This window comes from Euphorbia lathyris, chromosome 5, assembly GCF_963576675.1.
Source record: "Euphorbia lathyris chromosome 5, ddEupLath1.1, whole genome shotgun sequence".
Classification (NCBI taxonomy): domain Eukaryota; kingdom Viridiplantae; phylum Streptophyta; class Magnoliopsida; order Malpighiales; family Euphorbiaceae; genus Euphorbia; species Euphorbia lathyris.
This window is the reverse complement of record NC_088914.1, coordinates 88,294,780-88,317,823: the sequence shown is the minus strand read 5'-3', so window position 1 is coordinate 88,317,823 and position 23,044 is coordinate 88,294,780. Positions and strand designations below refer to the sequence as shown.

General features: G+C 37.8%; 1 long non-coding RNA gene and 1 pseudogene across 1 annotated transcript; both read right to left on the bottom strand.

The window, feature by feature from the left end:
• Nucleotides 1-11,445: 11,445 nt before the first annotated feature.
• LOC136228842 (uncharacterized) lies at nt 11,446-14,054 on the bottom strand. The gene is made up of 2 exons (XR_010688863.1): nt 12,871-14,054; nt 11,446-11,883 (listed from the first exon to the last, which is right to left on the bottom strand). It is a non-coding gene; the product is annotated as an uncharacterized lncRNA (long non-coding RNA).
• A 2,033-nt stretch (nt 14,055-16,087) lies between these two features.
• On the bottom strand, nt 16,088-22,833 carry LOC136230176 (putative ubiquitin-conjugating enzyme E2 38; annotated as a pseudogene).
• Between the last annotated feature and the right edge of the window lie 211 nt (nt 22,834-23,044).

Sequence of the window (23,044 nt, the reverse complement as noted above, 5' to 3'; positions counted from 1 at the left end):
CTGACCCATCCACTCATTCCACAAAATCCAAGGGCAGCACTGAAAAACGGTTTAAGCGGAAGTCGCACAAACCGAATCTGATTGACATCCTTGACGACTCACCACTAAAGGACCCCATTACTGATCTGACGGGGCTGGAGTTCAACTTCTTCACCAACATTACAAAACCCACTCCAACTTCGGGTACAGAAAATCAAGCCTCTGTTCCTAAGACTTAGGAACATGCCGACCCAGAAATTCCCAAGGGTCAAACTTCTGCCGACACCGCTGCTCCACCTTCTACTGAGCAAGTGATCAAAGTCCCTACTGCTCAACTCAATGAGCAAGTACTAGAAAATCCTGCTAAAGACAACTCTGAGCTGACTCCACCACGAATCTCAACTCAGTCTCAAGTTGACACTAAGCAGGGAAATACTACTGCTAAGCACACACCTCCTATTCAACCTGAGCAGTTAATAAGCCAGTCAGCTCCTGCTGCTGGCCTCAATAATAAGAATGCCGCTCCTGAGCAAGCTGGCACTTCTACTTCTAGACAGCACCCAAATCCTCCAACACCTGCTGCTAACCAGAAAACGCCCCCTGGGATTTCACCGATCAATGCTGAGAATGATCCTTACAACTTGCTGGATGCCTCTGAGTCAGGCCGTAGAATCATCTACTCAGCTCATGCGCTTATCCAAGAGATCAATCAGTCTTAAGCCGCTCCTGCTGGGTCCAGTTCTGCTGAGCCAACTCAACTTTCCTCCATCATGCAACTTTTAACCGAACTCAAAGGTCTTAAGGAGCTGATGAATGTCATGACCTCCTTGGTCTCTCAACAGCCCAAGCAAGCATTCATGATCAAGCTGGCGGATCTTCAGCTTATGATGGTTCACCATATGGACTCAATTGAAGGGAAAATTAATACCCTATCTACTGTGAACTCATCAACCGTAACTTCTGCTGCAGTTACTCAGCACTTCACCCAGTTGAGCACTGAACTGACAGTAGCCCGAGACCTCATCTCCTCCACCTCTTAATGCACAATCGAACAAGTTATTGAGGCTATGCGCCTGCTCAGTGTGAGCCGAGAAGAGATGGAAACTGACCAGGTTAAGACCAACGACATCCTGCACTGCACCAGAACGACCCTTGAGCACGTCCGTCATCTGAACGCTCAGCGTCATATCTACGATGCTTCCATGCTCAAGATGTATCATCAGTCGTATGCACGGATGACCGACTCCATTACCTGGATGGGGAAATCACTTGAGTTCATACTCAGTGTCATCAGTGCCAGTATGAAGACTCCCGCATCCAGTATGACTGGTGGTCTTGCGGTTTTTAACGGTCTTAAAGAAAGTACGAGTCAAATGCAACATTATTCGACCATACTGACTCGTGTTGTTCAACAAGGGAAGTTATATGCTTTTGCCGCTCAGCCTGGTGATGCTGGCAAAATGGGGGAGAAAGCTAAACATCCAGCAGAAGGAACTTAACAGCAGACTCACTGATGCGCCTCACGGCGTTCGCACCGCGAGACTCACTAAGGGATAAGTGTACCCCGTCGTTATCAAGTAATAAAATTCTGGAAAGTCCAGGTATCGTCCACAGGATTTATTTCTGCAAGTGTCGAGTTACTTGGTTTCAGGTGTTATCTAGGCTTAGGGGGTTTTGAGTTAGTTTTTCTTAAGTTAATCTACTCCTAGGTTGAATTATACTACTCCTAGCTAAGTTATCCGATTCTAACTAAGTTATTCTACGCCTAATTAAGTTACTCTACCCCTAATTAAGTTAAACTACTCCTAAGTGATCTTTTACCAATGCAATTATCCGAAGGAACATGGAGGGATACGATGATAATGAAAATAGATTGTTTAAGCAATTGAATTAAAACCTAAGTCACTTGTGTCCGAGGCGATTAACCCGACCTATCCTCCTAAAGTCCCTAGTTTGTGATTCCCTTGTAAGGCCGAAACTAGCTCTAAGGCTCAGCAATTTGGGCTTAATCTTCTATAGGGTCGTCAATCCTATAGGCACTGACTAGGTCAGATTCAGCTCGTAATATGTGCCAACTTGATTTTGGGATTATCGAATGAGTTAAACCAATCAGACAAAGCGTAAGACAAGGGTTAAAGCATTAAAACAATTGAATGAACAAAAACCATAATATATATCAAAGATGAAAGTATTGTCACGAAGTTACAATGAGCCTAGGATTCATAACATGTATCAGAGGCTAGACAGAATGTAAAAGAAGAAAAATCCCTTTCAGGGAACCTGTCTACCAATGCAGGCGTCTTCCTAGGACTTAAGGATGGAGTTTGAGCAATCCTCGGTGAACGGAGCTTCGGAGGTGTCTTCAATGGAGGTTTGAAGGATATGGAGGAGGTGGAGAGGATTTCTCAAGATGAAAAGCTAAGAAAATTACAAAAGATAAAAGATGCTAATTTACATTGGAAAAATCCTATTTATAGGCGTGGCTCGGGCCCTTTTGATGACCTATTTCGTGTCCTTATGCAGGTAGGAAGTCGTGGGGTCCATCGTGGCGTCGTGGGGGCGGAATTGGTCTTTTTGACCAATTCCCGCAGGTCTGCTCACCGAGTAGGGCGAGCTGCTCGGCGAGCAAGCACAGCCTGCTCGGCGAGCAGGCCTCTGAAGGCCTGCTCGGTGAGCAGGCATAGTGCCTGGGCATTGCCTGGGCAGTGCCTGGGCGGTGCCTGGACAGTGCCTGGGCAGCTCGCCGAGCAGCGCCTGGGCTACTCACCGATGCTCAATTCGCCGAGCGACTACCGGGGGTCCCCGAGACACGATTTTTGCCTGAAATTGATCATGTTTTAACCTGCACACGCACATAAACTCCAAACAACATTAGTCCAAAGGCTAAATTGACCCGCCAATCGCTTATTTGAGCAAACGCTTCGTTTGGTGCGACTTTTGACGGATCAATTAGCTTCAAAAGATAACGGAATTATAATATGCATGCCATTTTGGCCGTATTTGCCTAAATTGATCATAACTAAACAACGAAAAGTAAATAAAACATTTCCAATTTCTAACTAACTCACACAAAAGCATTTAAATGCGAGAATTGCTCGCTTATTAACTAAATAACGCTAAAAACCGTTCTAAAACCGTACCCAAAGATAGAGGTTTTTGACCCCTATCAAACCTCCTCGCACTTAAAACTTTACTTGTCCCCAAGTAAACTAAAAAACTAAACCCGCAATCACAAGCAATCTAGAAAACCTCCCGGTTTGACTAGGTGCTTGACACAATTTCGAGCATCTGTAATTACATGCATTCGAAAATACAAAGTAGAGACACGATATCCAAAAGCCGCATTTCAATTATCATAGGTCATATGTTTTAAGAAACAGGACACATGTTCAATTAAACGAGCTTGAGGGGATCGCTAAGTAAAACACCTCACCATAGGTAGTTCACTCATTTCACACAATTTTGGTGGCTAAAGTGTTTACTCTCTGCTTATGTTCTTGCTTAGGATTACGTTGATTTTGCATGTTCATCCGAGTTCCTCTACTATGCTATATGACTCCGATGATATCAAAAACAGCCTCGAATTGAGGTTGTAATGTGGTTACAGGGCTAAAGGTACAACAAGGGTTAATAGTTCTAGCGCTAGAAAAACAAAGTTCAAATGGCTTTAGCAAATATGAAGTGACTGAGCTTTTTATTCATTCATTATTCTCTTTTTAGGACGTTTTCTTGAGACGTTTTGATTTTAAGAACTGGGGAATGAAGTTCTCCCCTTTTTGTTCGTCTCTTTTCTTTTATTTTCTTTTTCTGTTTTTCTCTTTTTCTTTTTTCTCTTTTTCCTTTTTTTTTTGGGATAGTGATGCTCATTCACTTTTTAGCCTTTTGGCTTGCTACTATGATGCCATAAACAAAGATAAAGCGCTAGAACGACAAAGGCTCGATGTGAGCTTTGCAAAAACTTAGGGTTAAGTAGCAAACCAAATGATGGTTTGCAAAAATTGGGTTAGAACGAAAGAAAATTCTATAAACTACAAAAATATAGGCTCAAAGGGGCTTCCTAGAGTGGATGAAAAAGAGAAAATAAGGTAAAGAAAAGGGTTAATTCTAATGAGGCTGATTCATCGTTTATCATCTCAAATCATTGCATGTAGGTTCAACACAGTATTAGGTGAAAAATCTGTAATCTTTCCACAAGTCAAAGCATTCACACAAAAATGTCAAGAAAAAGAGCTTTTTGATGTTCGCTCTTAGGCTCAAATTCAACTCACAATTCTTTGGGTTTCAATTTTGTGTTTACTAGTTCTCCCCAAACTCAAGTTTAATATCACATGCCTTCAATTCTTAAGTTATCTACCTAAGTAATGATTTTAGCATTTCTTCAAAAGTAGGGTCTAAATGCAAACTTTAGCTCATGCTTTTACAGATACAAGGATTGTGTCCTACACCTAAACTAGTTGTCATGCAATCTTAGATTCGGTTCTCAGCCCTCAAGGACAATAACGAAGTTTAGATTCGAAGGAGGTTCACGGTTTTAGATCCTAAACATGCGAAAACATAAATAAAACCCGAAAACGCTAAACTAAACTCGACACGACGCAACAAAAATTTAAATTATACAATTTTTGTAAGTTTGTCTACCCCTCCTCCTCACACTAAAAATATGCAATAAGTTCCAACATTGCATCACAAACCATAAAGTACAAGTGCAAAAAGTTAGGGTGAAGAAGACAACTTACTGATTTTATCGCAATCGCCAAAAATTTGATTATTTGCGGTGCCAATTTTTTATTTATTTATTTATTTATTTATTTCAGCTCCGTTCGGGAAAAAATACCGAACCGTTGCTTATCTCGGCCGAGCAGCGGGCTGGGCGGCAGTGCCCAGCGGCGAGCTGGGCCTCCTGGGGCCAAAATTTTTTTTTTTTTTTGAACATGAACACTTAAAAAAAAATAAAATAAAATAAAACTAAACAACAAAAAAAATTATTTATTTATTTTTTTTTTTATTATTTTTTTTTAACGAACACTTTAAAAAAAACTTAAAAGAAAACTAAAAAGACTAAACTAAAAGATCAATGTATAATCTAAATAAAATAAACCTGAAAAGTTTTATTAAAACTTGGGTTGCCTCCCAAGAAGCGCTACGTTATAGTCGGTGAGCTCGACATGGAGTTCCTTCCTAGGTGTAAGCTTCTACTCGCGTTAGGAACTCGAATTCCTGAATAAACAATTCGTACCTGCAAAACGGATTATCAGTTTCAAAGATTTTTATTGAAAACAAATGATCAAATTTAAATAAATTATGAAAAAGTTTAGTTTGCTCCCTTTTTGATTCTCTAGGTAGATCAAAGAGAATGAAAATTTCTGGACTTGGAGCAAAACTGAACTCTTCTATCTTTGGATTCTTCTCTAGAGGCTCAATTTCAACTGATTCCTCAATTAATATTGAAACTTTTGGTTTCTCATAATTAGGGATCAGTTCTTCATTGTTAATGGGAAGAGATATTACCTTATCAACGTGACCTACCAAATTGGGTTCTTTATTTGATTCGTCCGCGGTTGAATCAACTAGGATCCCTTTTTGTATGCATAAATTTTTAATTGAGGCATACAAATCGTCAGTTTGATCTTCGTGAGTAGATAGAAAGTTAAGCAAATGCGTAATAGACTCCTTATTTCCATTGTTTCTAGCCATTTTCTCAAAAAAGAAGAATCATTAGAAATAACAATAAAAATTAAAAACAAATATTCACAAAAAAAAGTATAAAGGATTATATATAAACAAGTATAAACGATTATAAACAAAGGATAATAACAAGGAATGCCTAAACTGGTTCGATATTGCAGAAGAAATAAATCCCCGGCAACGGTGCCAAAAACTTGATGCGCCTCACGGCGTTCGCACCGCGAGACTCACTAAGGGACAAGTGTACCCCGTCGTTATCAAGTAATAAAATTCTGGAAAGTCCAGGTATCGTCCACAGGATTTATTTCTACAAGTATCGAGTTACTTGGTTTCAGGTGTTATCTAGGCTTGGGGGGTTTTGAGTTGGTTTTTCTTAAGTTAATCTACTCCTAGGTTGAATTATACTACTCCTAGCTAAGTTATCCGATTCTAACTAAGTTATTCTATGCCTAATTAAGTTACTCTACCCCTAATTAAGTTAAACTACTCCTAAGTGATCTTTTACCAATGCAATTATCCGAAGGAACATGGAGGGATACGATGATAATGAAAATAGATTGTTTAAGCAATTGAATTGAAACCTAAGTCACTTGTGTCCGAGGCGATTAACCCAACCTATCCTCCTAAAGTCCCTAGTTCGTGATTCCCTTGTAAGGCCGAAACTAGCTCTAAGGCTCAGCAATTTGGGCTTAATCTTCTATAGGGTCGTCAATCCTATAGGCACTGACTAGGTTAGATTCAGCTCGCAATATGTGCCAACTTGATTTTGGGATTATTGAATGAGTTAAACCAATCAGACAAAGCGTAAGACAAGGGTTAAAGCATTAAAACAATTGAATGAACAAAAACCATAATATATATCAAAGATGAAAGTATTGTCACGAAGTTACAATGAGCCTAGGATTCATAACATGTATCAGAGGCTAGACAGAATGTAAAAGAAGAAAAATCCCTTTCAGGGAACCTGTCTACCAATGCAGGCGTCTTCCTAGGACTTAAGGATGGAGCTTGAGCAATCCTCGGTGAACGGAGCTTCGGAGGTGTCTTCAATGGAGGTTTGAAGGATATGGAGGAGGTGGAGAGGATTTCTCAAGATGAAAAGCTAAGAAAATTACAAAAGATAAAAGATGCTAATTTACATTGGAAAAATCCTATTTATAGGCGTGGCTCGGGCCCTTTTGATGACCTATTTCATGTCCTTATGCAGGTAGGAAGTCGTGGGGTCCATCGTGGCGTCGTGGGGGCGGAATTGGTCTTTTTGACCAATTCCCGCAGGTCTGCTCGCCGAGTAGGGCGAGCTGCTCGGCGAGCAGGCACAGTGCCTGGGCAGTGCCTGGGCGGTGCCTGGGCAGCTCGCCGAGCAGCGCCTGGGCTGCTCACCGATGCTCAATTCGCTGAGCGACTGCCGGGGGTCCCCGAGACACGATTTTTGCCTGAAATTGATCATGTTTTAACCTGCACACGCACATAAACTCCAAACAACATTAGTCCAAAGGCTAAATTGACCCGCCAATCGCTTATTTGAGCAAACGCTTCGTTTGGTGCGACTTTTGACGGATCAATTAGCTTCAAAAGATAACGGAATTATAATATGCATGCCATTTTGGCCGTATTTGCCTAAATTGATCATAAAACGAGCCTAAACAACGAAAAGTAAATAAAACGTTTCCAATTTCTAACTAACTCACACAAAAGCATTTAAATGCGAGAATTGCTCGCTTATTAACTAAATAACGCTAAAAACCGTTCTAAAACCGTACCCAAAGATAGGGGTTTTTGACCCCTATCACTCACCCAGGCTCAACTTCTGCTGTCCCGAGCCAACAAAGAACAGCCAAGCCTAGCCAGCAGACCAAACCCAAAGCTAACCAAGTTCAAGTCAACATCAAGAGATAGAACTAGAAATAGAATCTGCTTGTAACTTGTGTTTTTTTTAGTTGGTTGTCATAGGCATGTTTCTTTGTTGTGCTGATTATTTATAAAAGCATCATTCCACATATTATCTTTCATATAATGCTTTATATGTTGTGTTGCTCTATGCGCTGACCTTTCTCATACAACTACTCATTGAACACAATAAACTAAAACTTGTGAACATAAAAAATTATTTAAGTACTTGGCCACTGAGTAAAACTACTCAGCCCCAAATTAGTATACTCAGCTTACCTTCACTCTGATACCTGAACTTAACTAAGTATTAAAACTTAGTAATGTTCCAAGTACTGAACTACTCTGAAGCTGGCCTTAGACTTACTTGATTAAATCTTAAAAGGTTTAGAGTAAAACTAAATCAGTAGTGACAAAATGTTCCAAGTACTGGCCTTCTTCTGAAGCTGACCTTAGACTCATTTCGATTAAATCTTAAAAGGTTTAGAATTGAACTAAGTCAGTGGATTCAAACCTTAGACTCACTCGATTAAATCTTGAAAGGTTTAGAGTTGAACTAAGTCAGTGGATTCAACCCTTACGGGGGAGTATTTTCAGAAACTTAGAAAAGGTCAACTGTCATGGGGGGAGCTCAACATTGAGTTCCTTGTTAAATATTTTTGCCAACATCAAAATGGGAGAGTTTGTTGAAACACTTTTCCACATGATTTTGATTTGACAAAATTATTTAAGTAAATCACCATGATAAAAATATTCCAACACAATTAAATTTAAGTGCTTTGATTTAATTGTGCTAATGAGTTTGTTCAATGTTGAGTAAGTTGATTAATAAGAACAGGAATTAAGTATCTATAAGAGAAAGTCAAGACAAAGTCAGCAGATGCAAATCACACAGCCGAAGCTGAGTAAGAATGCAACTCAGCTTGGAGAAATAAAATGTCTTCTTCAGAGAAGCTTGAAGGCGAAGCCGCTGTGTCAAGCTGAGTGGTCGTCAGGTCAGCATCAATGATCGTCAACTTGGAAGACAAAGTTTATCCATTTCCTGAAGTATTCAGAAGCCACAGAAAACTGTCTGGAAGACTTTTCGAAAAGGAGCATGGACCATCTGACATCTACAAGAAGACAAACCTGGCATCTGACGAAGATAGAAGACATGAGTGGCCTGCAGCACTAAGTGCTGACCAAGTGATGATGAAAGGAGAACGTTTCCCCACAACGGCTATGTCAGGATTCAAATCATTGGTGCCTCGGACATCACTATAAAAAGGCCATTCCAACACTTCAATCCACACAGATCTTCATCAAGTCTATTCATTGATAAAGTACAAAATAGAAGCTCTGTCCAGAAAAGAAAAAGCAAGCTCTTACACCTAACTCCTATTTTTGTGTAAAAGTCTAGAGTGATTTATTCATCTAAAGTGTTCTTTGTTATATCAAGAACAATTTCTTATCATTTGTAAAAGGTTAGAAAAGAGAGGCTGAGTACTCGGTTATAGTACTCAGTGGTAGAGAAAGGCTGAGTACTCGGTTATAGTACTCAGTGGTAAAGATAGGATTGAGTAGACGAATAGAGGACGGTACTCTTGCATACTCAGTTGCTATTGTAAACGGTTTGTGCTCTACCTTTAAAGAGCTCAGTAGAGGATTCAAAAAGCTCGGAAGGATTTCCGGGGACTGGACGTAGGCGGAGAGGCCGAACCAGGATAAGTCTGCTAAGTAACTTCTAACCTTTTATCTTTTGATATATATATTTATTGCTGGCTTAATATTACTCAACAAAACAATAATTTGTATATGCTGTGTTGAGTAAATCTGAAGGCTCTGCTGTGTAATCTGAGTGTTGAGTTGGAAACTGACTTAAGTGTTACTTCCCAACTCACGATAAAAACAGCTCTAGTCATCAGCTGACTAAAGCTGTCTCTTATCATACTCAGCGGTGCTGACCTAAAAATTGAGTTAAAACCTTAAATATCAAAATAAGTCAGCATTATTGTCTAAAAAGTTATAATAGTTCCTAACCCCCCTGGAACTAATTCTATCACGTTACATGGGACCAACAGATATCCCTTCTTTTATCTTGAGAACCCACTTGCAAGTAATAATCTTTCTTCCTAGAGGTGGTATGACTAAATCCCATATTTGATTCTTATGAAGGGACTCCATCTCATCTCCCATAGCAACAAGCCATTTCTCAGAATCGGTGCCTGAAACATGTTCTTTGTAAGTTGATTGTTCACGAGTGTCCACCTCTTCAGCAACCTGTAGTGCATAGCCCACCATGTCCTTAAAACCATACCTCTTAGGTGGCCCAACTCCAACCCTCCTTGGTCGATCTTGAGCTAAGATACGATGTGTAGCTTCAGATGGTTGAGAAACTGATGGTGTAAATTCTGGTAGCTCAATTTCTACTGCTGACTATTGTTCCTTCAAACCACTCTCACTCTGCATGACCTGAAGCTCCACCTGTTTATCGATGCTATCAGTTTTTGTTGCAGTTGTAGGTTTCACCATGGGTCTAAGCATAGATTTTTCATCAAAGACTACATTTTTGCTCAGAATGACCCTTTTCTCTGATGGAGACCGGATCCTGAAGCCTTTAACTCCATCTCCATAGCCTGCGAACACTCCTTTCTTGGCTCTTGGCTCTAGCTTACCCTCATTAACATAATAGTAAACTGTGCACCCAAAAGCTTTCAGATTTGAGTAATCAGCAACCTTTCCTGGCCATATTTCTATAGGCGTCTTGAGTTGTATGCCGGTGTGTGGTCCGCGGTTAATCAAATAACATGATGTGTTTACCGCTTCAGCCCAGAATCTTCTATCTAACCTAGCGTTAGAGAGCATGCACCTCGCCCTCTCCAGTAATGTCTGGTTCATTAATTCAGCTACACCATTTTTGTTGCGGTGCATTCCTGACTATGTGATGCCGAGCAATCCCTTCATCCTTACAGAACTGCTCAAACTCAGACGAGCAGAATTCCAGACCATTATCAGTTTGCAACCTCTTTATCTTCTTTCCTGTTTGGTTTTCCACCAATGATTTCCACTGCTTGAAACTCTTGAAAGCTTCACCTTTATGCTTCATCAATCAGAGACACAAAATATTTGTGACCTCCTGTAGATACCCATTTTCGTCCGGGCCATTTTTTAAGTTTTTAATAAATTTCGCTCAGAATTTGAACAATTCATGAATTATCCAGAATATATGGTATTATCTCGAAAATAATTAATTAGGAAAAAATTGTGCTACTAAGGCTAATTTGTCATATGTCGGTATAAATCGGTAAAAATTCTGAAGTATATTCAAAATATGACTTAATAGAATTAAAGTACAATTTTTAACCTATTATGAATTTTATTCGAGATATGTTCCTCGTATTTTGAATAAAATTGAATTTGCTTGAATCCGAGTTATAATTTATTAATTAAGGTTCAGATGTCAACCAATCGAATTAACATTTCAATGCTTATTTGTTTGTCGTAAACTATATTTAGGAATGCCTATAGTCTGAATTGCAAATTATGATGTAACATCGTATATCAAAGTTAAAGTTAATATTGACTTTGATTACGATTTATATTATAATTAAACGTTTAGAATATAGTTGATTTCTAAATAACGAATTATGACAAATGGATCCAAAAATTGAAAAGTTAATAAATTAACGACAATTGAACGTTTCCTTAAAATGTCAGTCGTCATCGTAGTCCAAAACGTCTCCTTATTAAATAAATCGACGGTTGACATTCTTTTTAGATTAATTGTGCTCAAATCGTTTTGCTGTAAAATTTCACTGTCACGGGTTATTGTAACTCAAGTCATATTCATTAAGTATTTTAACCCGTCATGTGTTGCTGGGCTAGTTGCATTAAATAAAAATGGAGGCAATAGTATAAAAAAAAAAACAATGGAGCTTTTGTTAATAAAAGTAATAATATACGAGTACAATTACATTGTGGTACAAATGTCTAACTTCTAATTACATCGTTTGCAGGGAAAAGATGAAATAAAAATAAAGCGGAAAAAATGTAGCGGACCCAGGGGGCCCGCCTCATAATGTCGGGGGTTTCTGTACCCACTTTGAATACCGAGGCAACCAAATATCCGAGGCAACCAAAGCATATCCGAGGCAACCAAGTTCATATGGGACAGTCGAGAATCATCAGATTTAACCCGGGGCTACCAAATTGGACCGCGGTAAATCAAACAAAAATTAAACCGGAGCGGCAACAGTCAAACAGGGATCCGGAGTTCAAATAGGCGATTCGATTCGGAACTAATGCCGTCAATTCCCAATAAACTTACCAACTCGGATCAAATACAGCGTCCGTCTGCAAAAAAATCACAATTACAGGGACCAATTGGCATTTTTACCCAAAAAAATCAATAATTCAACAGAGATGATCTCATCGAAATTTCAAAATACAGAGAAAATGGGCAAGCAGATTGACGAAACAACCCTCAAGGGTACAGAAGGAAATAAAGAAAAATGATGAGCAATAATTCACAGACAAATCTCTTACTATAAATAGAGAAAGTCTATCACTGTAAAAGGAGGAAAAGATCGGTAATCTCAATGTAAAGGGGGAGCAAAAAATAACACTGTAATTGGGAGTTTGTTCTTCACTGTAAGGGGAAGGGAATTGAGAGCCAAAAACACAATGTAAGGGGAGTAATGAGGGGGAGAAAAGATCTGTAATCTCAATGTAAAGGGGATAGAAATTGGGGCAAAATTTCCTCACTGTAATAGGAGAAGAGCTTCATTGTAACAGGGCTGGAAGGCAAAAGAACAAGTTCATCTTCCATATTGTAACAGCAAACAATCAATCAAAAGTGCAAGGTTAACACGTTTCCAGTTTATTCATACATGTGTATATCTATATGAACTGTCTCTAGATCATTGTTTCTTCATCATTTCTATCACTTTCCATCACATAATATCATTAAAACAAGAACAGAGACTTAGGTTTCATCCCCGAGCGAATCGGTTCGAAGGTTCGGAATACCCTCCAGAGCCTGTAATGGCTCTGATTGCATTCCTAAAACCAGTTTGAGAGTCCTAAAAGACCCTCTCACACAAAGAAATCAAACTCATTTAAGTAATGATGGAGATTAGAAACAGGGGATAGATTATCGCAAAAATCAAACCAACAAAGTAAACACCCCCATAGTTATTTCAAACCGAGCAAACTCAACGAAAACCCATCTCTATCCAAGCCAACGCAACAAGTATCTCAAATCAGGGGAAATAGAATAGAAATCGCAATACACTAGAATAGAAGCCGAGATCGGAGAGAGAGAGCAAACCGTGATCTTACCTTGCATGTAGGAACAGAGGCCGATTAGAACCCCTCAGGTAACCAAGGACATCATCAGAGTAAACCGGCCGTCGCCGGAAGCCCGAGATCATTCGACCGAACTCATGGAGGTCTGATTAGAACGAAACAATGCCATGGAATCCGTCTAGGAGAACCCGAGAGAGAGTGGATAAGAGTGAGACCGGCAAGAAATCTGGCCGGAATCCATGGGACCGGCGAAGGAAAACGATCACGATAAAAGGGAAGGGAGGTGAGTGATCGGAACAGGAGAGGGGGTAGAGAGAAGAAGAATCACGAAAATGAGAGAAGTGAGAAGAGTTGGGAAATAGATTAGTAATTGGGGGGTTTAGGGATTAGAAGTAGATTAATTAGTAATTGGGTCTTTTGATTTGTTTTTTTTTTTGTTTTGTTTTTTATGGGACAAAATTGTAAATGAAAGCCCACTATGATTTATTAGATAAGATCTAATTACATTAGATTAAGCTTGGTTTAATCACACTAGTTTAGTCTAATTGCACGGTTTCGTATATCGGTGACCCGTGATGATTAATTAGTAAAAAATCGAGATTAGACACGGGATAAGAAAAACTAAACAATTTAAGGTACGGTTTTGAATCAATAAAATCGAGATTAGTTTAAATCAATACGAAAATATCATTTAAACTCGATAATACGTATGAAAATATTCTTTATTGGAAAATTCATACCTTATATATATATATATAGTAAAAGTTCGGACTTATGCTCGCTTAATATGAATATACACGCGTCATATACACTATACCCAGTGAAGTAATAAGTCAAATTTTGAGATGTTATCTCGAATCAATACAATTAATCAAATTAATTCGGATCGATGTGAAAACGTCGTCCGAATTCATAACTAAAATTAATTCGGATCGATGTGAAAACGTCATCCGAATCTATAACCAAATTAGTTCGGATCGATGTGAAAACGTCATCCGAACTCATAACTAGATTAATTTGGATCGATGTGAAAACGTCATTTGAATTTATAAACCAAATGAATTCGGATCGATGTGAAAACGTCATTCCAATTCAAAATCAAATTAATTCGAATCGATGTGAAAATGTCATTCAAATTTATAACCATATCAATTCGGATTGATGTGCAAACGTCATCCGAATTCGTAACTAAATTAATTTGGGTTGATGTGAAAACGTCATTTGAATTTAATAACCAAACTAATTCTAATAGATGTGAAAACGTCATTAGAGTTCTGTACTAAACCCGATAATCCCAAGACGCGCGCAAGTACCTAGTTTATATCGACAATTCAAAGCAAAACAAATAGCAAACACATGATATCACAATAGTACCGATACGTCGGGCGGGGTAGGGTGAGATCACATCTCTCCCCTACACGTAACCGGAAAAACGAACCTTAAATCTCCCCAGAGACCATCTTTACCAAACCTAAACCGCACAGAGTCAATCCAAACAGATAGGGCGACCAATCACGCCCGCATACGTATTTCCAAGTGATGATTGGTGGCGACTCGAAACCTTAAAACACGAGAAAGGCGGATCGAGCCGGCCACGCACCCCGACCTGCGTAAAAACCGGAAGCCAGGGTGCGACACCTCCCAAAGACTCAACTCAAGATGGACCCCAACAATCAGAGTGGATGTAGTCAAGTGTGCCTTTTGTTATGTGAATAGCCTTGGGAAACTTACTGCGATGTAGTTTTCCAAAGACACAGTGTTCACAAAACTCCAGACTCTTGACCTTATGACCACCAAGAAGATCATCCTTTGATAGAATCTGCATCCCTCTTTCGCCCATGACCAAGTCTCATATGCCATGTCATATCTTCCTGGTCAATCTCTGACGATGCAGCATTAGCTGAACCTGTAACAGTGGAACCTTGCAGGAAATACAAAGTACCATGCTTCACACCTTTCAGAATCACATCAGAACCTTTACAAACATGCAGAACTCCATCTTTTCCTGACCAGCTGAGACCCCTGCTGTCTAGCAGACTCAGAGATATCAGATTCTTTGTCATCAATAGAACATGTCTGACTTCGTTCAACGTGCAGAACTTACCATCATGTTTCCTCAACTTGATCGAGCCTATTCCAACTGCCTTGCAGACATGACTATTAGCCATTGAAATGCTACCTCCATCTATCTACTTATAAGTTGAAAACCACTCTCCCCTTAGACAAATATGGTAAGATGCTCCTGAATCAAGGACTCACACATTAGAGTGATGAGTGTGTCTATCAGCAACTATAGCAATATCATTTTCAGAGCTGGTATCGCCATCTGCTACAGCAGTAGAACCTGGTTGATTTTCTGATTTCTTCTTCTTCTTTGGACAATCAGTTTTCCAATGTCCTTTCTCCTTACAGTAATTACAGGTGTCGTCTGGCTTGGATCCTTTGAGAACGGCTTCTTAGACTTCTTCTTTCCACAGTTTCCCTTTCCCTTACTGCCGTTGGCAAACAGTCCAGATATCTGATTATCTGTACCTGTATTGTTCGCCTTATAGCGCAACTCCCTACTATGAAGAGACGACCTAACTTCTTCCAGAGTCACATAATCTTTACCAACAATAAATCATTGAACACAATTCTCATATGAAAGCGGTAAAGACACCAACAGAATCAAAGCAGCATCTTCATCTTCCATTTTCACATCAATATTACGTAATTCTAGTAATAATGTGTTAAATTGATCTAAATAATCTCTGAGTTGCGTGCCTTCCTGCATTCGCAGGCCAAACACACGTTGTTTCAGAAGAAGTTTAAGAAGTAAGACTAAAAAAAGTAATTGATTATATTATATTATAAGAGAATGTAATTGATTATATTATATTATAAGAGATGTTTCACAATCTCTCCAATCTAAACTCTAATATAAAGTAATTGATTTATTAATTTTTACAATTATAGAACTTTAATTTAATAACGTAAAATTTATTGACTAAAAAAATAAATGAAAAATATTTCAAAAATCATTAAAATAGGAGTAAGACTATCATTATAAAAAGTTTTTACAATTCTAATAAATTTTACGAATGAAGAAAAAGAATATGATTTTTAAAAAATTATAAAAAAATTATAATAATATTTGTTTGCGGAATTAACGAAAGATAAATAATAAACAATCGAAAAACACAGATTTACGTGGTTCACCAACGTTGTGTTGGCTAGTCCACGGGCGGAAGGAGAATAGTATTATTAGGAGGCGAAAAACAGATTACATGATTAGGTTTACATGATTAGGGTATTTATATTACACAATCTAACCTAATCCCACTAGGAACTCATGGTCCTAATCCAACTAGGAACCCATGATCCTAATCCAACTAGGAATCCGAAATCCAATACTATTAAGAATTAAAATCAGTAAAGGAAAGGGACCTATGTTAGGTTGTCATACCCGAAAAACGGATAAGAATCAAAGATTTGGCTGCAGTTCCATGAATATTGATGTTATTCCTATTGATATGTCGGGAGCTAAACTCGAGATAACGAGAGAGCTTATGCACCGATGAAGGCAAGAACTGTTATGGACAAAGAGGAAACCCATAATGTAAAACTAAAATTTACACAAAACATTTCTTCTTTTATAGAAATACTATTATTAAAAGAAATAAACGAACCAAGTTTGCTCACGAGCATGTTACTAAACATTATAATCGTACTTGTATATAAACCTAAACCTACTCGCAAACTTTCGAGTCAAGTTTCGTCATATTTAAACTCGGATCATCTATTATTCGAGCCGAATACAATCAACCTTTTATCGGCTTGGCTTGGCTCGACTCATTTATAACCCCTCAAACTAACAATTAATCAAACATTTATCGATTCATATAATAATAATAATAATAATAATAATAAACCTGCTTAAGCGTGTTCATTTATAGCCTTTCAAACTAACAATTAATCAAACATTTCTCAATCCAAACATTATCAGAAGACAAACTTGCTCAAGCGTGTTCATGAATATTATAATCGTGCTCATTTATAGCCTTTCAAACTAACAATACATTTCTCAATCCAAACATTATCAGAAGATCAAAGTTGGTAATATATGCAAAGTAATATCCCAACATTAATCAGAAAATCAAATTTCACCAGAGACAAAAGTTGGTAACAATGTAATATCCCAACATCAATGTAATATCCCAAAATTTGATTACTGGTAATTCTCCCACAACAACCCAATCTTATATGTCTTAAACTCCTCGCAATCGATTGATCCGTATAATTTGAAGTTTAAAACAAGAAAGTTTATAAAATCTGTTAATGTTCCTCTGAGCATTGCGGAAGAGCTCATTTGATTTGCATCAATATCAGCTACTCCGTCGGTAACTGTGACAGAACCAACGGTAGCACCACTCTCGTACGCTTTGCATGCTGTTAGAATCGCGGGTTTGGAAATAGCCCACGACAAAGTCCTCAAAATACTGCAAGGGAAACAACCCAAAGTGATTAGTTTTGGAATGTACAACATTTCAGTATATAGAACAGCATGAAACAGAACAGCAGGGGGTCATGGAGCCTTTGCTCGCGCCTGAGCGACACAGGGTGAAAGAATAAAAGTATATAGAACCAGCATAAATAAAAATATTTAAAATATAACAAATTGTAAAGTGTAAACTCAAAATTCTTAATCAAAATGGTTCTTAAAGTTTGCAATCATGATCAATTTAGTACAAATCGAAGTTTAAGTATTAACTCGGACCTCGAGTTGGCAAATTTTGACAAATTGACCCGGATATAATAAGTTTTAATACCAAAAACTTGTCTGTGATTGTTCAAATTCAAAGTCCGTTTGCTTTTCTTTTCGGGTATAATCCAACAGTGATATAAAACACTAAAAAGATAACCTGTGATACAAAAGGCACGCCTCTGATAACCCTGTCCGAGCGCACAAAGGCATGCCTTGGCGCCGCCAGCATAACATTGCCTGCCTTAGGGGGTGCTACAGCACACAACCTTCAGCCTAGTGCGCCTTGCGCCATGGCATTGAGCTGGCGTCGCTATTAACAACAATGTAACCCATACGATGAGAGCACATAATGAATTTTATCTTGGCTACTATTTTGAAATTTATCTTCTCATTTTCACGTGCTAATTCTTTCTTTTCCACAAAACGAGATTGATTGAAGAAAAATCCCCTCCGCTGGGTCATCAACTTCAGCAGTGACAACAAAAACAAGAGACCTCAGTTTCGGAGGTGTGTCAACAAAAATGTAAGGGCAATACCTAATGGAAACAACCGGCTTGACACGATTATCATTTTATTGCATTTATATCATATACAAGTTAAGCATGTATAATATACAATCACATAATACAAATATGACACGACAGTCGTTTTAACACCCCTAATGGAAAGCATATGTTTAACTTTTATAGCAAGCATAAACATCCTAGCAAAGGCAAGTGAGAGAACAGAGAGGGTAACCCTCAAAATAAGAAAATAATACTGTTACGATGGAGATTTTACAGCAATCATACCTGAGGTGGCCTTCGAAGTGTGTATATCATCGTCTTCAACGACATGATAAAGGCATTCTCGTTGTACTCCCTGGATACTGTGTCCCTCGCTGGACCTATTATATCTGTATCATTCCCAGGCTCATTGAAGAAGGGGTTTGCATTGAGAATGAGAGCTTGAATAGAAAGCAAAACTTGAAGCATGGTTGATATCCCGGGAATCCATCTCTCAGCGTGTTCTCCATCCCAGGTCCCCAAAAGGCTGAGGCAGACTTTCCCACATTCATACAAGTTCGGATTTAATCGAAGTCCACCCGAGTAGTAATATACCATCTAACAGCAGAATGTCACAATTAAACTCAAAAAGGATATGCATAATATTGCAAGCAACAGAATACTATGATATACTTACTGGGGGACGATCAGGATAGGTAGTGGGGAAAATGCAGTCGAAGAAAAAAAGCCCATCATGGTAAGGAGTGCCAGCAGGTCCGATGATGACAGCCCTTAAAAGTTCCATCCTTGTTTCATAAACTCGAACAAATATTGTATCTAAGAAATTCAGAGAAGGAAGTTAAGCAATCTAACCAACTAATGGCTTGTGGAAACAAGCCAAAACGAAGTGCTTTCAACTTAAGCAGAAAGAGGGTTAAATGCACTGTCACTAAATTTTGATGGTTGTTTCAAAATGATCACGCAACTTCAAAAGCAAAAGGATGTGACTTTTATGACCGCTGATCGAAACAATAAGTGCTACCACCTAACTGATCGAAACGACACATCACTGCCACCTAGCTAACACGTGTCGTTTCGGCCAACCAGGTGGCAACAATATGTCATGTAGGTGGTAGCCACTTGTCGTTTTGATCAGCTGTGGTAGTTGACTATGCTGATGTAGCTGCCACGTCACTTTAACGGTGTTTTTTTTATTCTTGAAGTCGTCAGAGTGACTCTCTTGAGACAAAATTCAAAGTTAAATAATTTTATTGAAACAAAATTGAAATTAAGTGACCATCTTGAAACAACCATGAAGATTCAGTCACCCATCAGAAAGATCACTCATGGCCACTGAGCTTTACTAATTTTCACGGAATGGTCACTAAACTTTAAAACGTAACACAAAAGTTACTCAACTTTACATTTTCTAATATTATAACGACTAAACTTTAACTAACGCATCAAATAATTGTTAACGACCTTGAAATGGAAATGTTCAAGAATTAAAGTTGTTTAAAATGGCATTTACCATGAAACAATACTTTTTATTTTCCAAAATCATAGTTTTCTCTCTCTAAACATGCACTTTCTCATAACCAAACAACACCTAAATGATCTCAAAACAAAAATTTTGAAGAACTAAAGTCGCTGAGAATATTATAAATTCTTGGAATTTTTTATTTTTAGGTCATCAGCAGTTATTTTGAGACGTTGATTGAAATTTAGTGGCCATTATATTAGAAAATATAAATTTAAGTGGTTTTTAGGTTACTTTTTAAGTTTAGCGGTCAAACCCTAAAAATAAGTTATGTCGCCATGGGTCTAATTTACCAAACAAAAAGAAAAAGTTCAGTTCACCTGGTAGGCCCGTCTTCAGAATTTTCCATTCCTCTTGAATTCTCTTCGCCCAGGTCAAAGGCAGCTAAAAGAGAGGAGAAATTTTAAGTTTTCGAGACATATAATTTCTGTGATTAGAGAACAGATAGATATAAACATATGCAAATCTTCAATTTACTCACCTGCTCTTTTGAGTAATCTTTACGATTAAAATGATGATCACAGAAATCCTCCACAGCGTCAAATTGTTTAAAGCTCTTATAATTGTGAATTATGCTATTTTCTTCATTGTCTACAGTTACCGTGGAACTATCTGCAGCAGCAGCAACTGGACTTGTGTTGTCTGGTACCAGATGGATCCATATTATCAAATTGAGATTGGATAGCAAAATAATCATCTTCATACTCTTCGTTCATGTAGTCATCATTATCACCATCATCACGGAGATGATCCATGCTTTCTGCTGATCCTGCTAGACTAGAAGAAATCCCAATATCACAAGCCTGAGAAAAGACAAACAACTGATCCCAATCAATAAATGGTCATCAAAGACAGAGAAACCAACTCGATATAGCATACAGTTGCTCTTGAGTTCCACGGCTAATATATTATGCGCCTAATGAACTTGTCCCAAAACGCCAACTTAACCTGAACTTTGAAAATGTTCTATTGACCCTGGTCTAATACATCCTCAGCCCCTCAACTTGTACCAAAAATGCAACTGACCCCTGAATTTGAAGACGATACAACCAATCCCATCAACTTGCTTATTTAGACAAATAACCCTCAAATGCCATGTGGCAGCACATGATAGTAGGGGTTAGTTTTAACGTTTTGAAGTTCCAACCACACGGTGCCACGTGGAATTTGAGGGGTTATTTATTCCAGAAAAGCAAGTTGAGGGTGTTAGTTGCAATGTTTTAAAGTTCAAAGGGTTAGTTGCAATTTTTGGACAACTTGGAGGGCTGAGGAGATATTATGAAATTAACCAATTGACCCTTTGAAAGATACCTATTAGCACGCTGAACTTTTTTAAAGTGATCTATTAGTGCCCTAAAAATTTCAACTTTTCCAAAATCACTCTTTACTCCGCCACATGAATTAATTATTCACTTTAAACAAATATAAGATTTAATAGAACATTTTCAAAGTCCAAGAGTCAATTAGAGTTTTGAGACAAGTTGAGGGGGCAGGATGTAAGCCTGAGGAAAGACCAACAGCGATCCCAATCAATAAATGATCAACAAACAAAGAGAAACAAACTCGATATAGCATACAATTCCGAGGCTTAATACATTCTGCCACTGAACTTGTTCCAAAACCCGTCAATGACTTCTGAACTTTAAAAATGTTCTATTCACTCGTTGAACTTGCTTAAAGTAACTAATTGACTTTCTAAAGATACCTGTTAGCCCCTACACTTTCTTAAAAGCGATCTATTAGTCCCCTAAACTTGCTTAAAATGTACACATTTCAACTTTTCAAAAATCTCTACTTACTCCGCCACATGGATTTTCGGGAATTAACCTTTCACTTTAAACAAGTATAGGGGTCAATAGAATATTTTTAAAGTTGAGAGGTAAATTGGCGTTTTGGGATAAGTTGAGGGGGCACAGGATATATTAAGCCTGAGTTCCAATGAAATACCTTCATATGATTTGTACACGCATCAGTGTAATCTACTTTGAATTTTCCCTTAGAACAATTTTTTCATGACCAATCATAACTTCAGAATTATCTGAATCCCTTTCAACCTCCATTTCATCATTCGGAACTACCTATACAAGAAGAATAACCCTCAATATGAGAATTACATTTAATCACAAAAAAGGCCCTTGTAAAGAATTTCAAACTAGAAACAATTATATACCAGGGAATCAAATTCAATATAGATAGTTCAGAAAACAGGATAAAGAAGCAGCACATAATACAACCATGTTAACATATTAGAATTACTAAACCTCGCCCTACTTGCAAATTCATTTGCAAGTGTCCTTGGGAAAGTTGACAATAATAATGCTTTCAATAGGTCTGATACAGAATTAGAATGGTCAACAGTCAACAGTACATTTCTGTTAGTCAACAGCGAACCCCCATACAGAATTTTGTCGTCTATGTTTATGCTGTGCTTTATTATTAATCAGGAACATTTTTCATAAAGCAAGAAGATTCAAACTATTTAAACTAGCAAGTTTAAAGATTATTTTAAAACATTTTTATGATCATCTATAAACATTTAAAAATGATTAGTTTTCATTTTTTATTTTCAAATAAAAGGGTGGATACGGATTGGCTTAGTTAATTATTAATATCAGATATTTATATTTAAATTTTTTATATTAAATCCTACTTTTGTGGAGTTATTTAATAAAAACCCCTAAATTTTATCTCTAATTAATTAACTCTCAAACTTATCGAGTATCCCCGCAGTATCACGTAATTAAATGAAAAAAGATATTAAAAGAAAAAAGAAAAAAGTATCATGCACGTATACAGCACAGGCATATCCATATTCCCGTTTATCCGTATTCTTGGTAAGTCAATCTCTTAGAAGTATGTATGGGTGCTTCGTAGCGTGAGACCAATTCATTCTCGACACTTTACATAACAAAATCCTACTTCAAGACAATCACTGGACTGGGGAAATGAAAGCAATGCAAAATCCAAAAACAGCATTATAAGTTCATACTCGAAAATTGACTATAAAATGCGCATCGAATTTAACTGCAAAAAACACACACTGCATCTTTAAATTCCAAAATTCAACCCTAGAAGCATTCTTTCTTGTTGTTGTTTTTCTTTTCTTTTCTTTTCCAGAGCTGCGATCAAAATCGAAAATCAATACCTCATTCTGCTCCAATTTCTTGGAGATCGCCGCGTCATCGTCAACATTTAGATCCATCAAATCCAGTATTAATCCTCTGAAAGAACCAGAATCTTCAAGTCAGAAATCAAAAATCAGAGTACGAACAGTCTACTATCAATTCGATGACTAAGCAGCGCAATAATGCATCAGAAAATACAAATAAATAATCAAAAATGATAAAACAGAAGCCATTGATACCTGAAAAGTCTACTATCAATTCGATTCTAAGTTTCTTGATCCTAGAGAAAGAGTGGAGACTGTATATAAAGGGG